Source organism: Perognathus longimembris, chromosome 28 (assembly GCF_023159225.1).
Source record: "Perognathus longimembris pacificus isolate PPM17 chromosome 28, ASM2315922v1, whole genome shotgun sequence".
Taxonomy (NCBI): domain Eukaryota; kingdom Metazoa; phylum Chordata; class Mammalia; order Rodentia; family Heteromyidae; genus Perognathus; species Perognathus longimembris.
This window is the reverse complement of record NC_063188.1, coordinates 84573149-84590451: the sequence shown is the minus strand read 5'-3', so window position 1 is coordinate 84590451 and position 17303 is coordinate 84573149.

The following is a 17303-nucleotide window of genomic DNA, read 5'->3' as shown; positions in this document are numbered from 1 at the left end:
ACTGAGTGATGGTAGTTCAAAGCTAGCCCAAGCAGGAAAGCCAGTAAGACTCATCTCCAATTAACCACCAAAAAGTCAGAAATGGAGCTGTGTCTCAAATTGGTAGAGCACCAGCACTGATCACTAAAGTTCAGATATAATCCCAGGCCTGGAGTTCAAGTCTCAGGATGAGTGCACACACACACACACACACACACACACACACACACACACACACACACACACAGAGTTAAGTACATGATTCCACCTAAATGCAGGTGGGGCTGGGGATTGCAGATAAATGTAGTCTGTGTAGATAGCCATTGCAAATTACCTACTGTACCCATCCCGAATGTGTTTTATTTGCCTACTAGTTGTGTGTATTACACTTTGCTAACTTATTTTCTGGTTTTCTCCATTTTCTTATTTAAGCCTACTCTACACATCCACAATGTATTAAGTTGTTATGATCATATTAATTAATTACTTAAAAAATACATGCCTGCCCGTTGTTTGCCAAGTTCAATATCAAGTCCTCACCTGGTACTTAAATTCTCAAAGAACATCCACCCACCTTGACAATTTGGCTTCATCCTCTAGTACATCCCTACCTTTTTCAAATATTTCAGCCAAAATGGACCACTTGCTGTTCATCCAGCACAGAATCTCTGCTTCATCCCATGTTCCCATCTGGTGCTCTGTCTACCTTTCCATTCTGCCTTGGATGGGTAGCATACATTTAAAATAACTTCAGCATATTTTTTCTTATTTTATGCTTTTCTGAGCCCTTTAGTGAGGGCAGTCACTGCATTTTAAATTGTCAGTGTCTAAAATGATATTGCTGTTGAATGTCACAGCACTTGGCAGCAGCAGGAGGCTTGGCCTGCCAGCCTGAGAAACAGGTCCTTTCATTGACATGTTACAATTAGCACCCACGGAGATAGCAGCTTACGCACATTCCACTGTTTGTAACTACTGGTTGAGTGTGTTGGAATGAAGTCATTTCCTAGGGTACAGTGCTTATCAGCTAGAAGTCAGAATTTTACTTCTTTCTAAAATGGCAAACTTTACATTTCCTGATGAATGCACAGATTTCTTACAGTAAAAGAACAGACAGACACATTTGAAACACAAGAGTGTACATAGACTACAAAATAAGAGCCGTGCAATAAAGAAACAGAAAATTATGTAAGGATTTCCAAAAAGATCTTTCTAAATTTATGTTTATTTGTATTTTATTATTTTCAGTAATTGTAGAATGGAGTTACCATCCAACAAATCAGTTTATAAAAACAATGTATCTTGGTCTGTGTTATCATTGATCTTTTCAGCATTCGCCTCCATCTCTCCCAACCCAGCCTCTCCTGTCAGTTTTTCTAGTTTCATGTTAGGTATTCAATAGTATGACTTTCTAAATTTATGAATTGAAGATTTCCAGTGCCAAAAAGTAAATCTAGTTGCTGATGCTTAGTCATCGTTATGCCTAGTAATCCAATTTACCAGGCTTTCTGAAGTTTCTGGTTATATTGCCTTAAGCATATAATTAAGGCCATCAGTCTATAAAGGCCAGCCTTTGGTGTGGTCACTATTTCTTGCACTGGAAAGCCTTCTCTATTCCTGTTTGAGTATCTCAGTGTTTCTCCAAAAGATGTATAGGACATGCCTATTAGCTGCTATTTCAGTGTTCACTCTAATATATTCTGAATCCATTATGCTCTAGAAGGTTCACATGATCTGCTCATTTTCATAACAGGTAAGCTTCTCTAGTTGAGGTGAATATCTGAAAAGTTATACTCTTAGACTTCCAGTTACAAATCACTGATAGCCATTCTCTGCAAACCATTAAATGTAAAATCTGCTTCCTCTATCCATTCTTTCAATTGCCCATCCTTCCTTCCATCCATTTGTCCATGTTCTACTTATTCTGTGTTTATTCTGTGTGATCTTTGTGCTTTTGCTTGGTGTTCTTGCTGAGGTCTTTTAATACACAAACAGGAAGTTTCCCACTGAGCATTTGCTCTATGTTCCTTTTTTCAAACTCCTGAAGTTTTAAGCTATCCTTTTTTGATTTTAGGGTTGAACATCATTAGACTAACAGCATTGACTGTGCTACTTCCAGGATCAAAAACTTTCAATACTCTTAACAAGAAAAATACTCCAAATCTGTTAGACAATGTAGACAGAGCAAAGTACAAACTTCTCAGTTTGCCAGTCAAAGCCCACTATCACAGGGCTCTACCAACCTCGTTTAGCTCTTTTCTAAGTCCTCTCTTTCTTCTATCTAATCATCATAAGTAGGCTTTTTCCTATTCTTTGAACATCTCCCCTGTGTGCATTCACCCCAGATTTTTCCTAATGTGATCCATTTTCCTTTAATATCCCTTTATTCAACTCCACTTTTCAAAATCCTAATCCTTAAAGATGTGAATGATGGAATCTTAAAGTTTGGTTTTTAATTTTATAAGTAATCCATTTCCTTTTCTACAAACACTGATAATGCTTTGTAGGTTATAGATCGGTGTGTATACTTTTCTCAAGGTAATTGCTAAACATACAAACAACTTTAATTTGAGGACAATCCATTTTTCCCCTCCAATTAAAGACTATCCTTTTCAATTATTGAAGCTCAGAGAACACCTAGAATAGTGTTATGCACAATTAGTTTTGCAATAAATGTCAGCTTGAATAGGCAATGTTTAGTCATTTAAGGTCTGTAGGGAGAGGAACAAATAGACATGAAAGAAGGAGGAGATGATAAAGGACAACTAGGTAGCAATTGTCACAAATGAGCGATAAAAAAACATTTGGACTTCAGCCAAGGTGAGAGTAGAAAGGTGGGGGATGGGATAGTAGATATGACCATCATACAAAGATTGGATTATTGAGGAAAGTAAAAAGAACAGAAACAACATCAAGGACTGGAGCATGGGTGACTGGGTGAATAGGAGTATCCTAGAAAAAAAGAAAAAGACAAAAGAATCTTAGAGAAGGGTGGTTTGGGCAAAAGGGGAAAGACAGAAAGAAGATAATGAATTAAAGGCTTTGGATGCCTAGAGGTACAGATGCATCCATGAGGATAGACATGAAAGGTGGCTAGAAAAATAGCTTTGTAGTTTGAGGACTGCTGGATTGGAAGTGATGGTTGAGAATGAACGAATGGCAGAAATTTCCTCACCAGAAACTTGGAGAGCTAGGAAAAGAGATTGGGAAATATATCCTAGTGACATGTACTTAGAGCATAGGCACACAAGCTCCTTTTCTGTGATTAGACTTGCTGACAGAGAGCATATCCAGCTGTTGAGGTGATTTCTCTGTTTAGTTGCATCTTCAACTACAGAGAAGGAAGCTGTTTCCCAAATCTTTCAATGTTTCAGAAAGAACCTGATAAAGTAGTTGCTATTTTATTGTAAAGGTGATGTATAGAAGGGTTACAGTTACATAAGTAAGGTAATCAGTACATTTCTTTTTGAACAGTGTCACCCTCTCCCTCATTATCTCCCAGTTTATTTTCCCTTCGGATCCCCTTCCCCCACTGAAGTTGTATAGTTCATTTCCAACATAGTGTCTAGTATCACTGCTGAATTAGTTCACCCTTTGTCCCACCATTTATGTGCTTCCAAGTAGTTACTTTTTAACCAGAGAGCAAAGCACAATGTACAAATATTAAAGATAATGAGCAGAATTCTGCGTATCAATGCTGAATGTACTTTGAACTTGGAGTACTGAGCAGAAAGAAATACATAAGTGAGATGGGCAGTACATAACTCAGATGAAAGTTGGGAAAAGATAGTTCTTGGGAACTCTGTGTTCACTCAGAGGAGGTAACAAACAGTACAAGAAATGTTTCCAATGCCTAACGTATGAAACTGTAACATCTCTGTACATCACTTTGACAATAAATGAGAAAAAAAAGAAAGCCTCCTCAGCAGACTCAAGAAATATTTATTAAGCATTATTATGCTCCTGGCTCTATGGTCATCTTTTTCATATTTTATTCCCCCCCCACATACTGGGTATTTTTGAGATAGTGAACCAAACTACCTATGCTTGCATCAGAGCTAAGGACACTCACTGGACATTTAGCTCACTGTGCCCACTAAATTGTAGGTATTAATTATTGACTCGGTCCTAGGAAGAGCCTCTAATTTCTGTGCTTGTGGCATGTGCCTGTTCCTAGATGTCAAGACTGGGCTTTGGGGATTCTCTGGTTCCTTCCTCCAGTGTTCACACAGCAGGACCTCTTTCTTCCATAAATAGGACCAAATACTGGGAAACCTCCAAAATATAAATAAAAATCCAATTCACTGAGGAAAACAGAAATTACATGTTCAGCCAGGTGCTGGTGGCTCACGCCTATAATCCAAGCTACTCAGGAGGTTGAGATCTGAGGATCATGGTTCAAAGCCCCACCAGGTAGGAAAGTGTGTGAGATTCTGATTTCCAGTTAATCACCCCCAAACTGGAAGCAGAGCTGTGGCTCAAAATGGTAGAACACTAGCTTTGAGTGAAAGAGCTTAGGAACAGTACCCAGGCCCTGAGTTCAAGCCCCATGACTGACCACAAAGAAAAAAAGAAAAAGAAAAGAAAAAGAAAAAGGAGGGCTGGGGATATGGCCTAGTGGCAAGAGAGCTTGCCTCGTATACATGAGGCCCTGGGTTCGATTCCCCAGCACCACATATACAGAAAACAGCCGGAAGTGGCGCTGTGGCTCAAGTGGCAGAGTGCTAGCCTTGAGCAAAAAGGAAGCTAGGGACAGTGCTCAGGCCCTGAGTCCAAGGCTCAGGACTGGCCAAAAAAAAAAAAAAAGAAAAAGGAAAGAAATTACATCTTCAAAGAGACTGGAACTCATTTAGCTGAACACAATCCTGGGTCTCATAGGTCTGATTAATCTTTTATTTTACTATGCTGTTTTCCTGTAATTATTTGAAAGAGGGCAATGTATTCCTTTCCCTTCCCTTTCAGTGTACCAGACATGATGCCATGTATCTTTTGATTATTGTTAATAGGTATAAAGGGTTTTGAGATAGATGTTACTGAGGTTTGCACAAGTTGTGTGGATTGATCCATGATTATTTATGATAAAGGGTTCTGTCAATCCAATTACAAAGTTAAAGGTCTTTGTATAATATTATGCTGCCATCAGAGACAGGAGACTGGTAAGAATTTGGAGTACTTTTTGCTTTTTCTCCTACTACCAGTTCTTAGTTCAGTGGCTAGCACATAGCAGAGTTCCCATCAAAGTCTGTTAAATGCATGAGTGCATATACTTGACCTAAATGAAAAATGCAAGGAAGGAAACTTCAGTATGTATGAAAATGTCATAATTGTAAGGTTTTCTGGAAAGCAAACACAGTATGTGGTTCAGGTAGAAAGGAGTTTGTGGGGTGGGGGGGGGGGGGAGAGCCAACTGCCGCCCACATAAGATGGAGGTACAGGAAGACAGAGGGGAAGGAAGAAGAGAATAAGAGGTAAAAGAGAGAAACAAAGAAAGAAAGAGGAAGAAAAAGGAGAGAAAGGGACTCAGGTTGAGCTGGATTATATAGGAAAAGATGGGAGGTATGGCCAAGTGGATTGGATGTGCTCCAGGTGTGCCAGTTACCTAGGTAACATGGGTACAGGGCTCAGACTTAAACAGGTGAAGGGCATCTACATGGACCCCTCCCAGGGATGGACCTTACAATAATGAAACACATTATTTGTACAATTAATATATGCTTGCTTAAACCTACCTTCAAAAACTAAAAGTAAAGCCATGTTCTGGTGGCTCATGATTATAATTCTAGCTACTCAGGAGTCAGAGATCTGAGGACTGTGATTTAAGCCAACCAAGGCAGGGAAATCAATGAGACTTTTGTCTCTAATTAATCACCAAAACTCGAGGTGGAGTTGTGGCTCAAGTGGTGAAGTGCTAGCCTTGCACAAAAAAGCTTAGGGACAACATTAGCTTGATCAAAAAAGCTCAGGGGACTGAGTTCAAGTCTTAGAAATAGCACTCCAAAAAAGTAAATTCACATGCTTCCCCCTAGAAAAAAAGAGTAAAATTTTATTTTAATTTTTTTTAAAAAGAGTGAAATTTTAAGAGTGACGGTGAGAGTTAATAGGAGGAGTTTGAGGTTCGAGGTGAGAGGACACCATGAGATGAGTAGAAATGGCTCTCACCAGATTTTTAAAAGGAAGACAAATACGTTAAGATTTAAGACACATTAAAAAAGCTTCACTTTGACAATAAAGGGAAAAAAGAAGGTGAATTTCTGGGTAGGGGTTGTATTATGACAACTAGTAAGATTTTATTTATTTATTTTGGATCAAACAAGTGTTACCTCTGTGTACCATACAATTTTTATGACAAATTGCATGGAGAGTGATTTGTAACCTTGAATCTTCATTGTGTTTGAAACTTAAAAATCTCTTGATTTGTAAAATAAAAAAAATAAAAGAAAGCTTAGCAAATGGGGGAGGGGGAGTTCCAGGTGCACCAAAGCCCAGCTTCCTCAAAGCACAACTTGTGTGTCATTTATACCCCAGAGTTCTACTGTAGGGTCCAAATGCATCTAGTGAGTCTCTGGGGTGCTTTGCCTGAAAGCATCCCCTGGCTTGGCTTCCTCTGTCCCCATTACTTTCTAGGCCTTGCTGGAGAGCAAGTTCATATTAACTCACTTGGACATGAATTTTCAACTCAGAGCTTGGTTTCCAGAGAACCCCACTTAAGTCTGAAAGTCATTCTACAGCAATATGTTTGGCACTAGTCAATGAGCTCATAAACGAATGAGTGGATCCTAGAGGAACACTTTTATGCCCAACAACAATAGGGCCATGATCACCAAATATTAGATGTTCTCACTTCTTTATATTTTTTTCTCCCTTCCTTATTTGCTGTCTTACATCAGGCCTGTCTTATTCCTCACATCTGTTATAATCATAGTCAAGAGTCTCCTAGTGGTTTTCCAGTCTCCTCTAATTCACTTTCATTGCAGCCAAAGACTCTGGACTGATTTTGAAGTTTAGAATGCCCTCTTAAACTCTTCGAATTTTTCAGTAATTTCTCCTAACTTTCAATGTTACGGTCAAGTTCCTGGGTGAGCTTTCTCTTACCTTGTCTCTCCACCTTACCTCTCCCCCATACATCTATTTTAGACATGCCTTTTTCTTCAGGCACATAAAATGATTTGTAAGTTTAGCTCTTCTGGTTGGGTCTTGATCCATTTTAAGCCAATTTATGTATATGATATATACAGTTTTTTGTGTGTGGATATCCAGTTTTCTTGATAGTATATGTTGAAAACACTGTCCTTTCTGAAGCATTAGTACTTTTTCTGAACTCTTGATTTTATTCAGTTGCTTTACATGTTTACCCTATGCTAGGATAGCTCTCTCCCTCTCCCTCTTCCTCTTCCCTCTCCCTCTCCCTCTCCCTCTTCCTCTCCCTCTCCCTCTCCCTCTCCCTCTCCCTCTCCCTCTCCCTCTCCCTCTCCCCTCTCCCTCTCCCTCCCCATCTCCCCCCTCCCTCCTTCCTCCCTGTTGTCTGTCTGTCTGTCTGTATCTCTCTCTCTCTCTCTCTCTCTCTCTCTCTCTCTCTCTCTCTCTCTCTCTCTCTCTCTCTCTCTCTCTCTCTCTCTCGCTGTGTGTGGTTCTGGTGCTTGAACTCAGGGCCTGGCACTGTCCCTGAGCTTTTTTTGCTCAAGGCTAGTGTTCTACCACTTGAGCCACTTCTCTACTTTCCTTTTTTTATCTTTTTGTGTGGTTAATTGAAGATAACAGTCTCACAGAATTTTACGCCTGGGATGGCTTCAAATGTGGATCCTCCCATCTCAGCCTGAGTAGCTAAGATTACAGGTATGAGCCACTGCAGCTTGGCGGATTAACAGTGTTTTGATACCTGTAAGTTTGTAATAAGTCCTACATCTTTGTTTTTTTTTTTTTTAAGATTGTTTTGACTATTTTGTGACCCTTGAGATTCCATAAGAATCTGCAGAAAAATACTTGACTATAACATTTGACGGGAATCTGCTTTGTTCTCATAACTCTGTGTTGCTCCCCTCTTAGGCTATTCTTTTCATGTATTCCAAGATCCTTTAAGAGGGACTTGACTCTCCCCTGTAGGCCCATTTTTCCTATGTATCCAAAGATGGAATATGAAGTATTGACCCCTACTCTGTTTTCCCAGGTGCATACAGATACCAGGCAAGCCACCAAAGTTAAGTGCAGACTTCCTAACACAGCAGGGCAATCCTACCTGAGCCTGGCTGTAAACATTCCATGGTGGGTCTAGCGTGTAAGGTTCTGAGGCCAAGCTGTGAGGCCAGAAAGGGGATAATAGGTTGGAAGACTAAAAACTGTGTCCTGTGAGGGTCAAACTGTTTAGGCAAGACAGATGTAGACCTGTTTGAACATTAAAAAGCTTGAGACCTTGGATAAGGGAATACTTACCCTATTCTCTGCCTGTACCTGCAGTCACCTCCCCCCTACTAAACTCAAGTAACCCCTGTCTCCTTTCTCAGACCTTATAAAACCCTTGACTAAACCTGGTTCCACCGACAGAACCTCCAAATCCTTGCTGGCAATAAATAATTGTTGAGATCAAGTCCGGCCTGTTTCCTTCCTTTCTTCTCCACTTTCCTAACAACATTTACACTGGAGAAATTTCTTACAAGCACTGCGTTAGCTGTAATCATCAGTTTTGGTATGTGGAATCTTCATCTATACTCATTATAACATATGTTTATATTTCTCTTTTGATTTCTTCTTCGACCTATTGGTTAGTTAGGAATGCATTATTTGCAAGGGTGCTGGTGGCTCAGGCTTATAATTCTAGCTACTCAGGATGCTAAGACATGGAGAATGGCAATTTGAACAAGCCTGGGTAGAAAACTTTCAGTAACCTCTTTTCCAATTAATTAGCAAAATGCCAGGTTGGAGGCATGGCTCAAGTGCGATAGTGCCAGCTGTGAGCAAGCATGCCTAGCAAGAGGACTAAGTTCCTGAGTTCAAACCCAGATATCAGCACAAATTCAATTTACCATGTCTTTGTGTGTTTCCAAAATTTCTGTCAATCATTTCTAATTTTGTTTCATTGTAATTGATGAACATACTTTATTTACATCCTGATAAGTGTATTCAAGTTTGTTTTATGGTGTAGCATGTGGTGTTTCCTCAAGAATATTTCAGACTGGGTGAGTATTTCAGATATTCAGATGGTGAATATTTTAGACTCTGGTGAATATTTCAGATGTGCTCCTGTCTTGTAGCTCTAGCTACAAGGAGAATGTGATCTGAGGCCAGTCCTGAGATTAACATGGCATTCTGTCTGAAGAACAAAACTAAAAACAGCAAAAGGATTAGGGTCCTCAAATGGCACAAGATTTGCTTAGCAAGTGTAAGGTCTTGATCTCACTCCCCAGACTGAAAAGACTAAGGAATATTCCAAGTACTCTTGGAAAAACATATGCTCACCTTGAATGGAATATACTATGCTAGACGTATGCTAGAAGTAGTTGATTTATAGTGTTGTTCAAGTCTTGTATTTGCATTGATCTTCTGAATAATCCTATTTATTATTGAAAGTGATTACAGACTTTATTGTCCATTTCTCTTATTTGCTTCATGTATTGTGGTCCCTGTAAGGGGTGTGTATGTTTGGACTCGTTATTTCTTCCTTATAGGCAGGCTTTTTTTTTTTTTTTTTTTTTTTTTTTTTGGCCAGTCCTGGGCCTTGGACTCAGGGCCTGAGCACTGTCCCTGGCTTCTTCCCGCTCAAGGCTAGCACTCTGCCACTTGAGCCACAGCGCCGCTTCTGGCCGTTTTCTGTATATGTGGTGCTGGGGAATCGAACCTAGGGCCTCGTGTATCCGAGGCAGGCACTCTTGCCACTAGGCTATATCCCCAGCCCCCTAGGCAGGCTTTTTTTAAAATCATTATAAACTGATTATTTTATCTCTGGTAATTTGTAAGACATTTTTTTATTTTTTAAAGTTTTGTTATTATTAAGTAATTGTACAAATGGGTTACAGTTCCATAAGTCAGGTTATGAGTACAATGCTTCCTGGTTAATATCACCCCTTCCTTTGTTTTCCCCCATTACTCCCTCTCATCCGTACCCACTCTAAGACATTTTTATTGCCATGTATCAGTTGTACAAGAGTGTCTCTTTGTTATATTTCATGCATGCATATGATGTATCCTGAGAGAACTTACCCCACTTCATCCCTTCTCATCTTCTTTAAACAGTTTCAACATGTTTCATTGCTCCATTTTCATGTTTACATTTTCACATATCACATTTACCCTCTCCATTCACCCTCCCACTCCCACTTGTACTCATCCTCAGAAAGACCTGCTTTGCATTCTTATTTTTTAATTTTTATTTTATTGTCAAATTGATGTACAGAGAGGTTACAGTTTCATATGTTAGGCGTTGGGTACATTTCTTGTACTGTTACCTCCTCCCTCATTCCCCCTCCCCCTCCCCCTTTCCCTCTCCTCTCATGAGTTGTTCAGTTGGTTTACACCAAACAGTTTTGCAAGTATTGCTTTTGTAGTCGTTTGCCTTTTAATCTTTGTCTCTCAATTTTGATATTCCCTTTCACTTCCTAGTTCTAATACCAGTATTTGACTGCTTTACATTCTTGTCATTAATATTTTTTGTGTCAGTCTTAGGGCTTGAACTCAGGACCTGGGTGCTGTCCCTGAGCTTTTCTGCTCAAGGCTAACACTCTACTACTTGAGCTACAATTCCACTTCCAACATTTTTTGGTAGTTAATTGGAGATACGAGTGTCACAGACTTTCCTACTTGGGCTAGCTTTGAACCTCAATCCTCAGATCTCAGCTTCCTAAGTAGCTTGGATTACAGGCATGAACCACATACCACCAGTACCCAGACTGTTGTTCTTTTCTTTTTTTGCATCTGAGGGGCTTGAACTCATGGCCTGGGCACTATCCCTGAGATTTTTTTTTTGCTCAAGACTAGCACTCTACCACTTTGAGCCAGAAGGCCACTTCTGGTTTTCTGGTGGTTGATTGGAGATGAGTGGCAGGGACTTTCCTCCCTGCGCTGGCTTTGAACTGCAATCCTCAGATGTCAACCTCCTAAATAATTCAAATTAAAGGCATGAACTACCAGCACCCAGCCTGTCATCCACTATTAAAAGGATTCAAAAGGTTTTTTGCCATGGTATTTGATATTTGCTTGTATTGTACTTTACGAGGCAAGCACTCTTGCCACTAGGCCATATTCCCAGCCCCTTGTATTGTACTTTAATCAGATTAACCCTGTTTATTACTCTTTCCCAATTCCACACCTCCTATTATTGCTATCTTAGAGTGAGGTTCCTTAAGTCATAAGTCATCTTGACATAGATGCAATGTCTTTAAATATTATTCACCTTGTATCATTTTTCTTCACCATTTCCCTCTATTTTCCTGGAAGAGACTCTCTATTAGGAATATGTTCTATCTATCTCTCTGTCTATCTATCTATCTATCTATCTATCTATCTATCTATCTATCTATCTATCTATCTATCTATCTATCTATCTATCTATTGCTCCATGGATTTGGGTGTATGTTTATCTTTTAGGTTTAGCATCCACATGAGGGAAAACATGTGACTTTTATCTTTCTGAAATTGATTTAGTGCACTTAACATGATGATCTTCAGTTTCACCCATTTACCAAACTATAGGCCTTTTAAGTGCAGACAGCTTAAGATGGTTGTATTTGTTTCCTAGGCTTTCTGTAACACATTTATACAAAGTCAATGGCTTTAGACAACAAAAAAATCATCTCTCACAGTTCTAGAGGTTTATAAATGTGAAATTGCAGTGTCTGTAGAGCCATGTTCCTTCCAAAGGCATTGAGGGAGAGTCTCTTTCCTCCTAGCATTCCTCCTAGCTTCTAGTGTTTACCTGTAGTCTTTGTATCTTGTGCTTGTAAAAGAATCACTATGATCTTTGTTTCCTGTGATACATAGCCTTTTATTTTGATACCAGAGTTTGAAGCAGGACTTGATATATATTTTACCACTTGAGCCACAGTGCTCACTCTCTCTTTCTTTTTCTGTCTTGCTTTTTTCTCTCTTTGAAAGGACAAAGTCATTGGATTTAGGGCCCATTCAATTCCTGTCTGATTTCACCTTAACTTCATAGCATTTTCAAAACCCTTACTTCTAACTAAGGTCACTTTTACAGATATTGGATATCAGAACTGAATGTATATTTAGGAGGCCACAGGACCCAAGCATTAATAGTGAATTATTGATGGTAAATTATTTACAGATTCTTATGAAGGAAACATTCTTTAAGAAGAAACAACAACATCTCAGGGATTCGCTGATGAGGACAGGGACAGAGAGACATGATTGGGGTATGCTAATCACTACACATAGATGATGAAGGTAGCATGGATGTTTCCTCATGATCCTCCATCATTATGAGCATAACATGGAAGAAGAGGCCGACATGGTAAAGGAATCAAGTGCTTTGAGAGCTTTCTATATGAGCCTAGAGAAAAAGAAATTTTGGTACAATAACCCATGATTTGAGTCAATGTCTCTCCCTAATTTAAATATGAGAGATAATTGAAACTTCTAGTTCTCAAATGTGTGTGCATGTGTGTGTGCACACAAGTGTGTGTGTGGGGGGGGGCAGGTCTGGGGCTTGGACTCGGGGCCCATGCACTGTCACTGAGAAAAATATTTGCTCAAGGCTAGCATTCCATTATTCGAGGTACACCTCCACTTCTGGCTTTTGGTACTTAATTGGAATAAGAGTCTCATAGAATTTCCTGCCTGGGCTGGTTTCAAACTTCTATCCTCAGATCTCAGTCTCCTGAGTAATTAGAATTAAAGGCATGAGTCACTGGTATTCAGTAAGTTCTCAAGTTTTAAATTTTTACTTGCTTTCTAATTGAGCTACTAAACATTCCACTTTTAGTTTCCTTTAATAGGATTTGTTTTATAATTCTAAAGTAGCAATGGGTTTTAATTCCTTCTCAATTGTATCATCTTAATTATTTGGAGATTAGAAAAACTGTCCAAATAAAGTCAAAGATGAAACTAAATCAGAGGCAAAATTAACAAAATGTTTATTCATCTTGTTGTTGAAGCAAAGAAATCCTCATGTGGGCCACCATCAACTCAGCAAGGGCTAAAGGCTTGGAAAGGATGATCAGTTTCATAGCAGGAAGTGAAGTAATGTTGGTACAGACGTTGACTACCCAGCTTTCTATTAGCATGAGGGTTTTTGGAAGGGAAGGAGACTTTCTAACAGCCTTTATCTCCATTTGCAAACCCTAATTAGCTGCCAGAGAACTGGCGAATAATTGGGGAACATTTCCCAAGAGGAAGGACTGCTGAGTGCTTACTTCTATGACTGGCTGTATCCTGACAGGACTGAGGGATTATGGGTGCCTGGTTGCAGTCAGATTGTCTACCGATTCCACTGTCTACCAAAGGGAATTTTCCCTAAACAGTGAAATTAATATATAATATACCCCACTGTAATGGGATATAGAGGACAAGGTAGGGAGATTGGTGACTAGCAATTGGAAACAAAGCTGATTTATTTGCTGGCACAAGAAAACTCAAATACTGTCTCAGGCCAGGTATAGTGGCATGTAGGTTGAGAGCGGATTGAGAGTTGGAGGCCACCTTGGGCAACATAGTAAGTCCTTATCACAAAACAAAAGCTGCAACTATCTCAGTAAGATTCACTTAGTACAAATAATGTTTAGATGCAAAAAAAGAAAGGAAAGATGAGTGCTGATAGTTCATGCCTGTAATCCTAGCTACTCAGGAGGCTGAAATCTAAGGATCATGGTTTGAAACTAGCCCGACAAAACTGTCCATTACAAAATTATCTCCAGTTAACCATCAAAAAGTTGGCAGTGGAGCTTTGGCTCAAATGGTAGAGTGCCAGCCTTGAGCAAAAATCCAAGTGAGAGCATAAGGCCCTAGTACCAGCACCAAAAAAATGGGAAAGAAGAAAGTATATCAAATGAAGTAAGATTCTGAGTTCAGGTGTCCAGATAGCCCACAAAATATTCAACACTTTCAGCTCTCACCAAGTGCCAGAAAGCTGAGGTTCAAGTAATTCCAAGAAGGCAATGTAAAATTCCAGTGGGAATTCATTCAAGGAATTCTCACAGGTATATGTAAGCAGCTCAGCAAGCCTTTTCTTTAACTGAGAAAACTTAACATGCTGATGTTAAATAGAATTGGAGCCTTAGTTAACCACTTTACAAAATGTTTTATTTTGGAGAATTATTATTGCATTTTCATCAAATGATCACACATATTTAATAGTTATAAATAGTTTGTACGTACTGTTTTGCATTCCTGACTTGCTTTCTGACTTGTTAATATACCACAATATTTTTTTGTTATTGTGTAGACTTTATTATTGGGATTTAACAAATCCCAATATGATATATTATAGTACGTATTTTATCAAGTAAGTCAATGCAACATCATTTATTTATGTCTCCCACTTTCCCACCTTTTAACATTATTATTACATATCTGTGTGTGTATATATATCATCTATCATATATATATATATATCAAATGAAACAAGACATTTGAGTTCTGTTGTCTGGCTAACTCATATATATGGTATACACACAAACACACACATATAGACACATTTCTTAATTTGGGAGGATAAGCACTTTCTCATATCTTTATTTTCTAATGTTAACTACACCTTTATTTTCTTTACTTGTTTGACATGTTTGATTTTGAACTGAAATAACCTGCTTCATATTTCTCCACCTGTCCTCAGGAAGACTTAAGGAAAAGGAATGCCCTTTGTCCTTTACTTTCTGTATGGGGTGGCTGCTATAGCAAATACAATCTGTTTTCAAAACTTTCCCCTCATAGTTCGGCTTCTGCAGTATACACAATAGTTCTTCAGCACACTATATTTAATAAAAAATACAAAATTATGTTACCTGAACCTTGCAAGAATAATGCAAGTGTCATTAGCTCTTGACTTAAAAATCAAAATTAAATTAACTTGGATAATCTGTTTAGTTAGGATGTGTGATTTTAACAGTGTCCTATGCAGAAGTGGTCCTCTTCCTGGAAGAAAAACTATGTTAATTGATGTAAGTCAGGCCCAGAGAGACAAAGAACACGTATTTTGTCACATATGTGGAAGCTAGAACTAATTTCTAAATGTACAAGTAAACACAATGGGATTGTATTCAAGTGTACTCAAATTGAAATATGTTATTTACAGGGGAGAACTCAAATGGTATAATTACTCAGAAAAACTCACAGTCCAACAAACCGAAAGCCAGAAAACTAGTACTTGAAATCTGAGGAGGGGTTATGGTGTAACTGAATGAAGAGAGGAAAGGGAGAGAATGTAGTCAGAATATTCAATAAATATCCTATGAAACTAGAAAAATTGAGAGGAGGGCTTGGGCTGGGAGAGAGGGGGGAGAATGATGAAAAGGGTGACATTGATCAAGATGCATTATATTCATAAAGTGATTTGTTGAAACACCTTTGTACAACTACTTAAAGATAATAAAAAATATTTTTTAAAGAAGGGATCCTCTTGAATTTTCTTTCATTTGTCACCAACTGCAAAGGATTGCTTTCTCTCAATCATTGCCTTTCCAACCTCTCCGGCTCCTGTTCCTCATTCTGATGTCAGAACTTTGTCCTACTTCCTGCATTGCAACCTAAATACCAGTGATTAACTACAAATACTTCTCTCAAATATTTTCACTTTTCCCTAGACTCTTTGTTTTACTTGTGATAGATGTCAGTGTGTGGATTATTAGTAGATACTTCTAAGGTAGAAAAAATGGATGTGCACAGAATCTTGCATTTTCATCCCTATTTTGTGATATCATTCATAAGCCATTATTCTGTCATTCCTGGAGACTGCCTCAGAGTCAACACATAACTTCACCACTTAGGAAACGCATTCTGTGAACAGCCCGATATAAAATATTTTAGGTTCAGATGGCTCTGTGTGGTCTCAAACTTGGTCTCCTCCTTTTCTTCTTTAAAAACATAAAAACCATCCTTAGGCCAAGGTCTAAAGAAATGCATCTGTAGTTATATGTGGATTTGGCTCATACACTGTACTTGGCCATGATTGATCAAGAATAACTCAGGAAGACATTATGATTTTAGTTTGTTTCTTTGCAAAGTAAACAATGATTAGGGTTTTGGTTTGTTTGGTTTTTTTTTTTGCCGGTCCTGGGCCTTGGACTCAGGGCCTGAGCACTGTCCCTGGCTTCTTTTTGCTCAAGGCTAGCACTCTGCCTCTTGAGCCACAGCGCCACTTCTGGCTGTTTTCTATATATGTGGTGCTTGGGAATCGAACCCAGGGCTCATGTATACGAGGCAAGCACTCTTGCTACTATGCCATATTCCCAGCCATGATTAGTTTTTATAAGAAATAAAAATATGTATGTTACTGAGAATAGTATTCATCTGAATGGATAGTGTTATTTATCTCAACATAGCTATTTCTGTGTAGTTGGTGGTTTTGCTGTTCTGCAACAGGGCTTTATGATGGGAACCAAAATTATTATATTTCATGATGACACATTGGGAAAATGAGTGGTGATGATTATAAAAATATATTTAGAATTTAATTAAGACATGGACACTGAAATGATACATTGTTTTCCTGTTTGGATTTGTATTACCAGTGTCCAATCAGTTGTGTAATATGTGGATCATTAGGGGCTATGGCACAAGTGTAAAATTTCTACTTTATAAACTGTTTTTCACTAGGCCACATAATAGAGCATCTCTACCAGTATTTATTATAGAAAACTATATTTGATGGTTTTGTTCTTTAATTATGGCTTTATTGGCTTAGTGTGTTCTGGGTATAAATAAGTGATAACTTTTTGTACAACTAAAGATAATAAAAATGTAAATTAAAGGATAAAATATCCTGTATTTCTTGGTAGATGGTACTTTCATTTTTGGAGTTATAGACCAGGCTAGACTAGAACTCATGATCCTTCTGACTCAGCCTCCTGAGGATTACAGGAGGATTACATGCACCACTATATCTAGTTACATCTCATTATTGGCATGCTTCTCCCCTTAGTTTCTAATATAGTCCTCCGTAGAATAAAAATGAAGCGTTCTTGGTGGATTATCAGGTTAGAATGATTATATAATCTGAAATCATAGTAAAAATGCTTACAGTTGTGTGTTTGTGCGTTTTGTTGGTTTAACTCATACTGACATCCATTAGTTGTACCAGGAGGTTTCATTTCAAAAAGTCAATTTACATATAGAATGATTCTTAAAGTTTTAAAAGTAAATTTGTTTACTTATCCAGCAACTCG